The 12,973-nt window shown below is 53.6% G+C and overlaps 1 protein-coding gene across 2 annotated transcripts in view; it reads right to left on the minus strand.

Annotated features, from left to right (window-relative positions):
* Positions 1-8,832, minus strand: part of CALY (calcyon neuron specific vesicular protein) — a 35,681-nt gene extending 26,849 nt beyond the window's left edge. Inside the window, exons 1-2 of one of the 2 annotated variants that reach the window (XM_039481428.1) lie at positions 8,817-8,832; positions 7,537-7,648 (exon numbers count right to left, since the gene is read on the minus strand). The gene's annotated coding sequence lies outside the window, so the exon portion shown is untranslated. Of the gene's footprint in view, positions 1-7,536; positions 7,649-8,816 lie in introns of those variants that run through there. The other variant, XM_039481426.1, reaches the window with a different exon arrangement.
* Between the last annotated feature and the right edge of the window lie 4,141 nt (positions 8,833-12,973).

The following is a 12,973-nucleotide window of genomic DNA, read 5'->3' on the forward strand; positions in this document are numbered from 1 at the left end:
TCAAGAGAGCAAATTATCAAGCAATGGAATGGCTCTGGGATGACTGAGTGCAACCAAACTACCCGTTCCTACTGGACATGGATGGGGCTTGGAGGATGGACTGATCACATCAGTTATGTGTGAAATATGGTGGTTTCCAAATCAATCCTTCAGCTAACCAAATGCTCATGCGCAAAGACCAGATGCTCATCACCCTACAAATGTTTGACCTGCAGCCTGCCTTGCATGGAAATATACAAGTTCAGCTCAGATGAGGACCAGTATGAGTATCTAGCAGTGGTGCCCTAGACAGAGACAACACAACACTGATGATGACTTTGGGGAACACACATTTTCAGTCCTACATGTCAAGGCTAATTACTCAAGGATTACCAAAGAGCAGTGTCTTTTTTTGAGAAGCAACACATCCCTGTGTTAAAGCATGATTAAATAAATGTTGATTTTAAACATTTTCTCAAATGCATATCTACATAATTGTTCTAGGATGTTATGTTTGGTACCACTGTGTTCGTGGGAGAAAGGGCTTTCAAATGATACCCAGCTGGACCCATTTCCAATGATATTGTATTGTCAACATTTCCACCAACTGGAGGACCTGGCACTGGGAGCCAGAAGGTCTGGGGGAAAGGAGCGAGTTTCCCCTGTCACACTGCAGAGGGTGACACCACTGAAATGATGACTGTGTAGATTTTTACTGTTCTAAGGACACCTCCCTGAGCTTCCTCTCACTAACTTGCCCATGGAATGCGGTTTTACTACATTGTGTTCCCAGGCTGCTCCGGAAAAGCCTCATTGAAACGAACCTTGGCTTCAGCCACTGAGCCTGAGCCCATGTGGAGAACAGCTCTGCTTTCCCAGCTCTCTGCAGCAGGCTGTGGTCTGAATGCAGCGGGAGGCAAATCCAGTTCAGATCAATGCTCTGCATTTATCAAACGCATTTAAACAGTCACCCGGACCTGGCCCCTGGCAGTGAGGGCCAGCTCTGTGCCAGCACTGGGGGGCGGGCTGGCACGCTGCAGGAGCCACTCTCAGGCTGAAGGCTGCCTGCTGGTGATCCTGATGAAGATACTGCATAACCTTCCTTCCTGCTTAGAGCTGGCTTCCTAGTCAGATGCACTAGCAGTGATGGCAGCCTTCTGCTACTGCTGGATAGCCCAGACAGGAGCGCTCGGAGGGCAGGGCTTCGACATGTGGGCACATTCTGCCCTCAGCACAAATCAGCGCCAAAACCCTGCTTCCCCTGTGCGCACGGCTCTCCACTGGGAGCGCTGGAAGCCGGGCAGAGTTCTGTCTTAAAAGCATTTGAATGGGGCTGGGTTCTGATTTCACCTGCCCCACTGAGGCCAAGGACTGTGCAGGAGGGTAAGGGAGAACACAGAGCCTTGCTCCTAATAAGAGAATATTCTGTAGGTGTAACAAGCATTAGCCAGGGCTGCACGGTGTCACATAGTGCGGTGCAGGCCAGCGAGTGCAGTAGCTGCTGTGGGAGGTCTTAGCACCATTTGATCTTCTTTATGTATTCGTCTGGACTGGTCTCAGCTTTGGCCAGGCAAAGGTCCAGGCGCAGATACAAAACCTACTAAACTATCCAGAAACGAGGCAACTAGGCCAAGGACCACATGAAAGCCCCTCTGCAAGGCTACTCCTCTGTGCTCAGGCTCTTGTCGTGCCCACCCCCACCCAGCAGAGGTGAGCTGTGCAGAGAGCCCTGGGGGGCTGCGCAGTGCCACAGGGAAGCAACCGGCACCACTGAGAACACTTCGCTGAAGAGGCCAGCTCTAGGCTTAGACCTGGGATCCACCAGCCAACTGCCAGTGCCATGGCATGATGACAGGACGGGGTGCCCAGCCGCTGGGCCCCTGGAGACAATCTGGCACCTAGAGCAGGTTCCAGAGTCCTGAGGCAATGGGCTGCCTGCAAGAATCCAGCCCGATCACCAGGGGCACGGAGTAAGTGGCAGACCATGGCCACGGGCTCAGTTCTGCACATATGTGTAGCATTCACCCCACTGATGCCTGTGGGCTCCTCCACTGGCACCCCCGGAGAGGGCCAGTGGGTGCACCACGCTAGTCTGTGCAGCACCTAGCACACTTTGAATACGGTACCACTGAAATGCATTCCACCCGTCACTCCTGTGTCTCAGGATATGAGTGTGACCGTCCCTTGCTCTTTTAGCAACCAGATCCTGGGGGGAATCAGGATTCATATGTAACTAAGGCCAGAGAGCTATGTTTAATGATGATCGCAGTTATTGATTGAAAACATTCAGTGCCACCACGGAAGTAACGGCCAGGCAGTTCCCTCCCTGGGGTTTCCAGATGTGGGGCACCGGTGCTGAAATCACAGCTCATTACAAAGATTCCAGCAGTAACTCCCCATTCACTGGCGCTAACTGTATGGTGCCCATGCTCATACTCAAAGTACTTCATTAGGCGCCCATCGATCACCTCTAAATCTTGGGGTATTAATCTGTTCGTGCAGAGAAGGGCAATCTGTTAATGATGCATCCCTGTGTGGCCGGCCCTCCCCAGCCAGAGAAGAGAGACTGATTTCCTTATCAACCATACAAGGCGGTGCAGTCCCCGGGGCAGCTTAGCAATGACACCCCCCCAAGCAACCACCCTCTGACAATGGTTGGCTGACATTTCCAAAGAACATGGCTCATCCCCCCCATTAGCACCCCAAAGAGAAGCAGCTATGTACAATGGGAAATCACCCCTTCTGTTTCAGAGCAAGTTTGGGTGCATCCACTCGCATGCACTGCTGTATGCTTTCTCTCCACGCACACCCCACTAGATTTTGCTCTCTAGTGCGAATCTGGAATAACTCCACTGAAGTTGCAGATTTAAGGCCTGCAGCAAGCCTTATGGTCATGTCGTATGGGCTCCTGCATAGCACAAGCCAGAGAATTTCACCCAGTGATTCCTGTATCCAGCCTATATCTTGTGGTTGAGCTAGAGCATTTCTTTCAGGAAGAGAACCCAGTAGAACTATCCCGGGTTTACCACTGTGAAACTGAAAGCAAAATCCCACCCATCCACTTCTGACTTCAGTGGGGCTCCCCAGAGCATTAGTCAGGACAGAAATGGGCTCTGGTACATTGCGTCAGTGAACTCTCCAGTAGCTGTCATTGCTGGGCTAAACCTGGGAGAAATTCAGGTGCTGATTTGACTCTGAGAAAGGACTGTTGGGAGCTGCCTTATTTATTATTATAGCTAGTCCCAACGATCAGTTATAAACCATGGACCAAATCCTCAGCTGCTGAAATGCCCACAGCCCATTGATTTCAACGGAGCGATGATGATTTCCAACTTCTGAGGATCAGCCTCCATGTTTGCAGTGAGTTGAGCTGGTCTGAGGGGCCAGGTGGGTTTTCCCGTCACTTCTGGCAGAACACTGGACAGGCTCCCGGGGCCCGATTTTTACAGGTGTTTCGGTGCCTGTCTGCGTCTTCAGGTGCCCAAATGACCTTTGGGGATTTGGCCCCCAAGGTACATCTACACTGCAATTAACAACCCGCGGCTGGCCTGTGCCAGTTGACTCGGGCTAAGGGGCTGTTCAATTGCAGTGTAGATGTTTGGGCTCAGACTAGAGTCCAGGCTCTAGGACCCTGCCAGGTGGGAGGGTCCTGGAGTTCAGGCTGCAGCCCTAGCTGGAACACCTACACCACAATTAAACAGCCCCTTCGCCCAAGTCAGCTGGCCCAATCTATTAGCCAGATATGTACCATAATGGCAGGGCTGGATTTACACCTTACGTACCCCTAGGCACAGCATCTTCAGCGCCCCCCGTGCCTACAGCTGACTTTTGTGTCTTCCGTAAAAAATGAAAGGAAAAGAAATATAAACACAGCCAACCTGGGAAGGCACAAGACCCTCCACCATGCACTGCACTCCCAGCCCAAGTCGGAGCACAGCCCACCCACCCCAGGCGAGGTGCAAGGGGCAGGGACTGTACCACACCCCACAGTGAGTGGTCCCCAGGTGTCTTCTGTCCCTCCTGCAGCCTGGCGCAGCAGCTGTGTCCCAACTCTGCCCATGCAAGTGTATGGTGTTCCGGCCACACCCCTCCCCGGCACAACGCGGAGGCAGTGGGGCGGTCAAGATTGGGAAGGTGCTGTAATGCTCCCTGCACCTTCAGCAGCTGCCCCGCCTGGCTGTGGCTCACAGCGTCCCCAGGTGGGCTGGCTCAGACACTTACCCTGTTCCAGCCCCAAACGCTGGGCGGACATAGAGTTTCCAGGTGTCCGGTTTTCAACAGGAATGCCCGATCGAAAAGGGACCCTGGAGGCTCTGGGCCGTTAAAAGTCCGGCCAGCAGCACAGCAGGGACCAGGGCTAAGGCAGGCTCCCTACCTGCCCTGGCTCTGCACTGCTCCCGGCAGTGGCCTCCAGATCCCTGTGGCCACTATGTGCCTGGGCATCTAGGGAGGCTTTGACCGCTGCCCCCACCCCTAGTGCTGGCTCCACAGCTCCCATTGGTGGGGGCAAGGGTAGCGAGCACCACGGAGAGCCGCCTGGCCGCGCCTCTGCCTAGGAGCTGCAAGGACCTGGCTGTCGCTTCCTGGGAGCCGCAGTAAGCACTGCTGGGATCTTGCACCTCGCACCCTGTCCCATACCCCAACCCCCTGACCCAGCCCGGAGTCCCCTTCCACACCTAAACTCCCTCCCAGAGCCCTCATCCCCGCAACACCCCAACACTCTGCCCCAGCCCTGAGCCCCCTCCTGCACTCCAAACCCCTCATCCCCAGCCCCACCCCAGAGCCTGCACCCCCAGCAGGAGCCCTCATCCCTTTTGCCCCCCAACTTCCTGCCTCAGCCCGGTGAAAGTGAGTGGGGATGGGGGAGAGTGACAGAGGGAGGGGGGATGGAGTGAGCAGGAGTGGGGCCTTGGAGAAGGGGCGGGGCAGGGGAAGGGCCTCAGGGAAGGGGTGGAAGCCGGGGCGGGGGTGTTTGGTTTTGTGCAATTAGAGAGTTGGCCCATGCCAGGAGGCCGCCTGCCCACAAGGGAGCTGTATGTAGTCACTTTTTAACTTTTAACCCACTTTTAACTTTTAGACGCCCCTAGAATGCCGGCACCCCGAGGCATGGGCCTACTGTGCCTAATTGGAAATCCTGCCCTGCATATTCATTTATATATGAGGAACTGGAGGGGTCAGTGATCTGGCCAAAGCCAGAGAGAGAGACAGAGGCAGGATTGGCTGTAGCGTGTAAGCTGTGTGGTCTCATATAGACTGCCTTGCTTCCCTTCATATCTCTTGTCCTCTCGGCTGGCACAACCGGCTTCTCTGGGTGCAGGCGCCGCAGCAGCAAAGTCCGCGGGTCAGGGCAGCAGAGCCCTCGTCCAGGCGAGGGGACGTGAGTGGTGAGCAAAGGTGACAGTGGCCAGGCAGGAGTACAGTTACAGATAAAATGCCACACCACTGCTGGTTTTTGCCAGTTAAGGCTCGCTAGCAACATTAGTAATGCAGCAGTGCAGGGAGCTGATTGCAACGGGCTGGTAACCCCCCGGAAGGGAGAGCAGAGGAGGACATGCCCTGGGAAACTGGTATTCTCTAGGGCACTGCCATGCTTTCCAGCCAATTCAAAGCTGCCCTGGCTGATATCCTTGGCTATTCTACAAGCCCTCCTCCCTGGGGAAAGCCACAGGTGGGTTTCAAAGGAGTTACACCTGGGATGAAATTGGTCCAATAGTAACTTTCCTTAGAAAGGAGCCCAGCGTGATCAGTTGCTTTGGCATCAGGCAAGTCTGCTCCCTAACTGTCCCAGCAGGAAAGGCCTGGCCTAGGGGCATCCTTTCCATCACAACAGACATCAGTCACTGTGCATGGAACATGCTTGTGGTGGCTCCCAGGCGACAGGGGGCCTGGCGTGTCCAGGTATCTGATTGGCCAGCCAGCGCGGGCCACTCAGAGGTGAGCAGTGATGCACCGTTATCCAACAAACCCTGGATCATGGAGCCTCTGGCCAGGCCAAAATCTCATGAATACATTAAAGGTTTGTATCCACCTGTATGTGACATCTGTCCTCTGGAAGACATACAGGCTGTGCTCTCTAAAACACATGGGAAACATTTACTGGCCCACTTCCAATGCTGAGCCAGTGAGAATGGGCACAGAACACGACTGCTGGGGGACCCCGAGAGCAGCGGTTATAATGCTAGAGTTCCATGCACCTGCGATAATGCTGGCTGCACAATGCTTGCTTGTTTTTTCCCAGTTGATGCGACCAAAGCACTTGTCCAAACCTAACACGATGGCTGTGAAGGAACAGAACAGAGACAGAGTTCCTGGCAACCTTGCTTTGGGCTCGCAGCCTGGGCTCGACACCTCTCATACTGACTCCTTTGTGAGTGACTGGGTGGAAACAAGCTGGATCTGCTGCTCTGGCCCAACGTCCTACATCAGCTGTGTGAGTAAGGCCCAGCCCCACGCCCATGACGCAAACGAGGCTTGGGTTATTTCTGAGACCCACCACGCTAGCGAAAGGAGGGGCAGGGAAGCAAAGCACCTAAAAATAGGAATCACGGTTTGCTGATAACGACATGAAGCGATGAAAATGCTCTCCAGCCTTAGCCGTTCTGGTGCGGGGGACAGAGCACCAGTGGCTGTTATTGCAGAGGGGAAGAGGTAGAAGTCGAGAGAAGTGAATGCCTTTTCCTGCGCAAACACACAAAGCCCATGTCGGCATTCTGCATTTCATCAGCGAGGCGTACAGAGCCTGAGTGAGCCACACACACACCAGCGCATGCCGCAGTCCTGCATCCCAGAACCATTAAACGGGGGAGGGGTTGAACCTTTGGCTAAGAAGGGGCAAATAGCATCAATTTCATTGTCTGCAGCAAAGTGGCTGCTGCTCAGAGATGCAGTCTGCCATGGATAGCAGAAATACCAGCCAGACGGTATCTCGGTGTGGACTGCCACTGAGAAGGAAAATCCAGGTTCATTTGATCAATTTCCAGCATCCCCAGCTCTTTGTGTCTCTGAGCTCTGCAAGGGCGGAGGCTACGAGCACAGTGTGTAGGACACCCATGCACAGAGAAGTTTGACAGAGCATGTTTATAATCCCATGGAGTGGCACTGTGGAAACACCAGCCAGGACAGTAGAAAGAGAGAGCAAATATTCTGCTGTGGGCTATTTCCAAACCTTCTTGTGTCCCCGTGTGTTGTTGCAAAAGCAGCTTGCTTTTGGAGAAAGGCAATTCCCTTCAATCCTTGCGAGGCAATGGTGCCGCAGTTCCTCCAAACTTCACCTACCGAACCCTTGGATGTGTCAACATCATTTCCCAGCCCTGAGCCTATGCTGCCCGGGCTGCTGCCTGGATCTACACTGCCTCCCTCCCAGCCCTGAAACCCAGCCACATACCACTCCTGTCTCCTCCGGCTAGATGCAAAGGCAAAGGACAGAGAAAGCCTCCGGAGTACCATGCCAGTCCCCATCTATGTAATTAACATGCAACTGACACAGCGCCCCGGCTCCGCAGGGACCATTCCCACCAGCCCCGCCGGCCTGCTAGGAAGGATTCAGAAATCACTTACGTGGTGGAAAACGCTGCTGTTCTCCCTGCAAGGATTCTGCCTGTAAATGCTCTGCTGGGGTGAAGGCAGGCTGGCTGGTTAAGACTGGTTACCTAGGTGATGTATTCCAGGGCTGTGGGAAGAATTCGAAAGCTTCAAGGAGCAGCCTGGCGCTTTAAGAGCACAGCTGCTCACAGCCCCTGCTGGCTTCCTGCCAGCTGAGGACCTGAAGCATGAGGCCCTTGAGAGCCCCAAACAGCTGTCGCTCCCAGGTGTGATTGGTCTCCTGCATCATTCAGGGGCAGGTACAGGGACCCCAAGGCTGTCCCCAGGGCTGGATGCTACCTTCTTGCCCTTCCCTGCAGGGTTCTGGTAGCTCTGACTGACGACCGGGCAGCTCCGACCAGGAGGGCCGGGTACAAAGCGCCACCCTCGTCCCTGTGCACCCCTGGCACAGGCAAGTGCAGCCTGCCCTCTCCTGGACAGGGCTGGGCAGGAGCTGGGCTGCGGCACTGCAGGGCCTGAATGACAGTTCCGTGCGCCCACTCAGCCTGGGTCCAGGGAGGCTGCGGGTGGCATCATGCTTCCAGAGGGTGGCAACATGAGCCCTCACTGCCCAGCAGCACCAACCTGGGGCCTTCACTGTGCCCTCTGGCCCTTTGTGATTATGCTGCTCCATGGTCCCCTTCTCTTCCCCCGTCCTCGCAAAGGGCCTCAGCACAGGAGCAGCCCCGCTCACTGGTTGCTGTAGCTGAGTGCACCATCCACTGCCTTGCTGAACTGGAGTCCTACTGCAGCGCAGCTCCCCAGGGAGCTGACTGTGCACCTGGAGCCCACGGAGATGGGCCTCATTGGTCCTGGGATGGAGGGATTGACCCCGCTGTGTGACTGGGGCCAGGACGTACAGCTCTGTCTCTTCCCAGCGCGCTGTGTTTCACCCCTTTATTCCCGGGGCTCAGAAGAAAATTGAACCTATGCCAGAAATGGGGCAAATGAAGCCCCCTGGGGGGTCTCAATCAGGGGCTGAACTGGGGGCTGCAGTGCAGCCAGACCTCCCTGGAAGCAGTAGTTGGGGCCGGACTTGGCAACCTTAACAATGTTTTTAACATAGTTCTTTGGGGGGAATTTCCTAGATTTGTAAAATAAAACTAAACTGAACCCCCCAAGAAATTCCATCATGTGTGATGGCCTCATCCCCCTCTCACTGCCCCTCCCTGTGCTATCCAAGGGGTTCACACCCAGCTCTTCATCACCCCAGCACACACTGCTACCTCTTGAGCCAAAGCAGTAACCCTGCTCACCATTCACAGAGCTGGAAGCAAGGCAGAGAGCAGGCCTGGGAGAGCTTCCAGCCCTCAGCAGAGCTCACTGAATGGATGCTGCTAACCTTAGCATCATCTAGCTAGCAATATGTCTGACAGCGCTTAGATGGGGTGGCTCACTAAAATGCCTGCTTTAGCTCAGCCATTAGTGCTTGGATGGGATGCAGGTGTCCATGGGTGGGGCCTTCTGGCCTGTCCTAGCGAGAAGGTGAGACTAAGGATATGTCTTCACTGCAACTAGACACCCATGGCTAGCCCTTCCAGCTGACTCTGGCTCGCGGGGCTTGGGCTGCTTAATTGTGATGTAGCTATTTGGGCTTGGGCTGCAGCCTGAGCTCTGGGACCTTCCCACCTCACAGGATCCTAGAGCCTGGGCTCCACCCCAAGCCAGAACATCTGCATCACAGCTACACAGCCCCTTAGCCTGAGCCCCGCAAGCCTGAGTCAGCTATCACGGGCCAGCCATGGGTGTGTAATTGCAGTGTAGACGTACCCTGAGTGATCAGAATGGATCCTTCTGGCCTTAGCGTCTATGAATCTCTCCTTTACGCATCATGCACTAGACCATTTTCTCTCCACCTTCGTACTTTCTCTCCACCTTCATCTCCCCACCTCTGACCTGTCACCGCCACACTAACACCCCCCCCAAAACATGCACTGTGAGTATCCAGTTATAAATGTTTTTAATTCAGATTTCTTAGCCCTGTCTGATTTGATCTGACCCAAGTGCTGCCCATCTCTGAAACAGAATGAAACCAGCTCAACCATTAACCCCAAAATGACCCTCTCTTAGGAAGTCATTCTGGATGGATAGTGCAAGACACAGCAAGCCACCTCTAGGCATAGCACGCTAGGAGGCTGTTTTGTGTGCTGGGATTCTGTACAATGGAAAGTGTGTCGTAATACCACACAGCACAAGCTCAGAAATGTTGAGCATGAGCCACAGAGCACACCTGAGCAGTGAGAAGTACAAGAACATGGCACTATGCACCATGGCTACCACACTCCCATGATGCACCCCGGTGACAAACCATGAGCAGAGATCACTGTGCCATATGGGAGATGTAGTCTGGCTGGGGAGCCTAGCCCACAGAGGAGAATGCAGGAACTACAACTCCCATGAGCCCCTGCAGTGGTATTTGCAAATAAAAACATGGGCATTCATTTTTTTTGCTGAAAAGCTAACATTTCCCATGTTGTTTGCAGGATTGATGTAGCTATGTTGGTCCCACCATATGAGAGACAAATATTTTCCATGAGCAATTTTGACAAACAGGTTTTTTTTTTCATTTTTGTCAAAATGTTCTGCTAAACAATACCCATTTTCCAACTGGACAAAGTAACCAGGGGATGAACTATGTGGTTGGTCCCTTTTGGGGGTTCTTAACAAGGAGACTGTGAAAAAACATCTTTTCTCATCTTCCCAGTGCATCCCAGCTCATCTTCTCCCGCTTCATCTTCCCTGACTCTGGACAGAATGAGCAATAGGTCAGAGGACTTTCTTCCAGAGAAGAATGCCCACAGGCCTTGCTCTTCTTCAAGGAACTTGGTTTTTCACCTGTGAGCTGTAAGAGTCATCATATGATCATGGCATCCAGTTCACACCCACTGGGGGACCCTAAGTGCCAGCACTGCAGAGACACCAAGAGCCTGTTCTGCCTCCCTTCCCTTGCGTTACTTTCAGGGCCGCCCAGAGGATTCCGGGGGCCCCGGGTTTTCGGCAGCGGGGGGCCCTTCCGTTCCGGGACCCGCTGCTGAAGTGCCCCGAAGACCTGCGGCGGGGACCCCCCCCCCCCCCGCCACCGAATTACCACCGAAGCGGGACCTGCCGCCGAAGTGCAGCCCGGTCTTCGGCGGTAATTTGGCGGCGGGGGGGGGCCACCGCGGATCTTCGGGGCACTTCGGCGGCGGGTCCCGGAACGGAAGGACCCCCCGCCGGCGAAGACCGGGAGCGAAGAAGCTCCTGCGCCCGGCCCCGCAAGAGTTTTCCGGGCCCCCCAGAGCAAGTGAGGGACCCCGCTCCAGGGGCCCCGAAAAACTCTCGTGGGGGCCCCTGTGGGGCTCGGGGCCTGGGGCAAATTGCCCCTCTTGCCCCCCCCTCTGGGCGGCCCTGGTTACTTTCTGCCCCCCACCTTCCTTCCTCCCAGCCTCTCTCTCACTCTCTCGCCTTTTCAGCATCTCCTGAAATCAACTGCACTGCATCAGCACAGCCAGCTGAGAGGACCACAGTCCTGTCCTGTCTTAAAAAAACCCAGAAAACCAACCCAAGAACATCCCTGGTTGGAACACGAACCAGGGTCCAAGCAGAAGGTGTCGTAGTTGACCCGCCAGCCAGAGTGTCCATGTGTAACAGCCCAGCACTCCAACAACATCCCCAAAAGCCCTGCTGCCCCCATTTCTCTATCCTATATCTCTTCCACCTTGTGTCAGTCTGGGTGTTAGAAACAAGAGACATCAGGACTGGCAGGAAAATTAACTCTTTCCTGTTCATCACAAAAAGTTGTTAATAACATAAAAACCTTTAATATTTTGCCTCCAAAAATAAAACAAAGTGATTATGGAAAACAAATTTCATTAAAACCTATTAATGATTTTTATTCTATATTTCAGTATAAAAACCTCTTTTAATTTCTTATGTTTAATCAATAAACTTTCAACTTTAAAATAAATGCTATTTTTTTTAAACCAAGACGTCTTGTAGTGAGGCAGAGTGGCCTCCATCTGAGCCTGACAGGGAGGGACCATGCCACTTCCCCTGGTGGGGGGAGCCAAACCAGCCCTCCCCCCATGCGAAAGCAGAGGGGCATGGCAAGAAGTATAAAAGGCAGGCCCTGCAGCTCAGTCAAGTTGGAGCCTGAGAAGAAAGTAGACGGCTTTAGCCTGCTGCAGAACTCTGGAGCCAAAATTGCGCTGTGCAACACTCTGACCCCAGAGGAGACCATCCACGGAGAGGAGTTGCCAGGACTGCCACCAGCCGTGTACCCTGAGGAGATGGCGGACTCTTGGACTAAGGAGCCCTGCTCCCAGATGGAAGTAGCCCAGGGAAACCAGGCTTTAGTCTGGTTGTGCTGCCAGAAAACGAGTCCGTGTGTTTTGGTGGGATCCCCGCTGACTCAGTGGTGGAACCATCTGCCACTGTTAGGGCCCTGGACTGGGACCTGGTGGAGTAGATACACACCTACACACACACACACAAGCGCACACACATATATGCAAATACCTGCTTATATACACAGGCATATATGCCTGCACCCACTCTCACACACACAACATTGGGGCTGTTTGGGGCTGTGTGTCTGGCTCAGACCTGTCCCTGTATGTGACCCTGAGATGCCCCCAATGCTTGCTGGCAAGGGGGTTACAGGAATTCCCTGATCTCTGTCTGTACATGCTGGCTCAACACAGAATGTGGTTGAGGTCTCAAATGAAAGCTGGGGTCACGCTGGCCATTAATGTTGTGACAGGTATGTACAGATACTATGTAACAAGTTATCTCCAGATACAGAACAAACAGGTTCCTACCAGACAAAAGGTGTTTATTCACCTGTCTTTCAGTCAGCCATGTAAACTAAGCATTGTAAGTTGGCATCATGGAGGTCCCTTTGCATACAGCATCAATGGCGGTGATGTGAAATCACCATGGAGGCAGCACACTGGAGAATAAGCTATGGCGGATTATCCTGACTCAGGAAACAGACAATGACCATTGGGGATATGGGGGAAGGCAGCCCTCCATCCTGCACCTCAGAAGTAATCGGGTGGGGCAATGACACTCATGAAAACAGGATCACAACTGTGGTTGAAACACTACAGAGGATATGTGGGTGTTTCCACTAGCCTTACTCACTATCTCTTGAATCTCAAATGTTTCATAATAAACTTAGGGCTGTCTTCACTATAAATCTATCTCAGTGCTGTGATGTTATACAAGGAGCTGATCCTGAGTGACTCATACAAGCTGGGATGCACACTAGTCCCTGGGGAACAGCTGGCCCAGTATTTCCCTGAGTATTCAGTGGAGTAGAGGCTGGACATTACTGGGGAATGTTTAAAGGGGTGCATTGATTGTTAACCCGCAAGGTATAGTAAGGACTGGCATTGCCCAGAGGAGAGTGTTTGGGTGGCACACATGCTGA

The sequence above is a fragment of the Mauremys reevesii genome, linkage group 7, assembly GCF_016161935.1.
Source record: "Mauremys reevesii isolate NIE-2019 linkage group 7, ASM1616193v1, whole genome shotgun sequence".
Lineage (NCBI taxonomy): Eukaryota > Metazoa > Chordata > Testudines > Geoemydidae > Mauremys > Mauremys reevesii.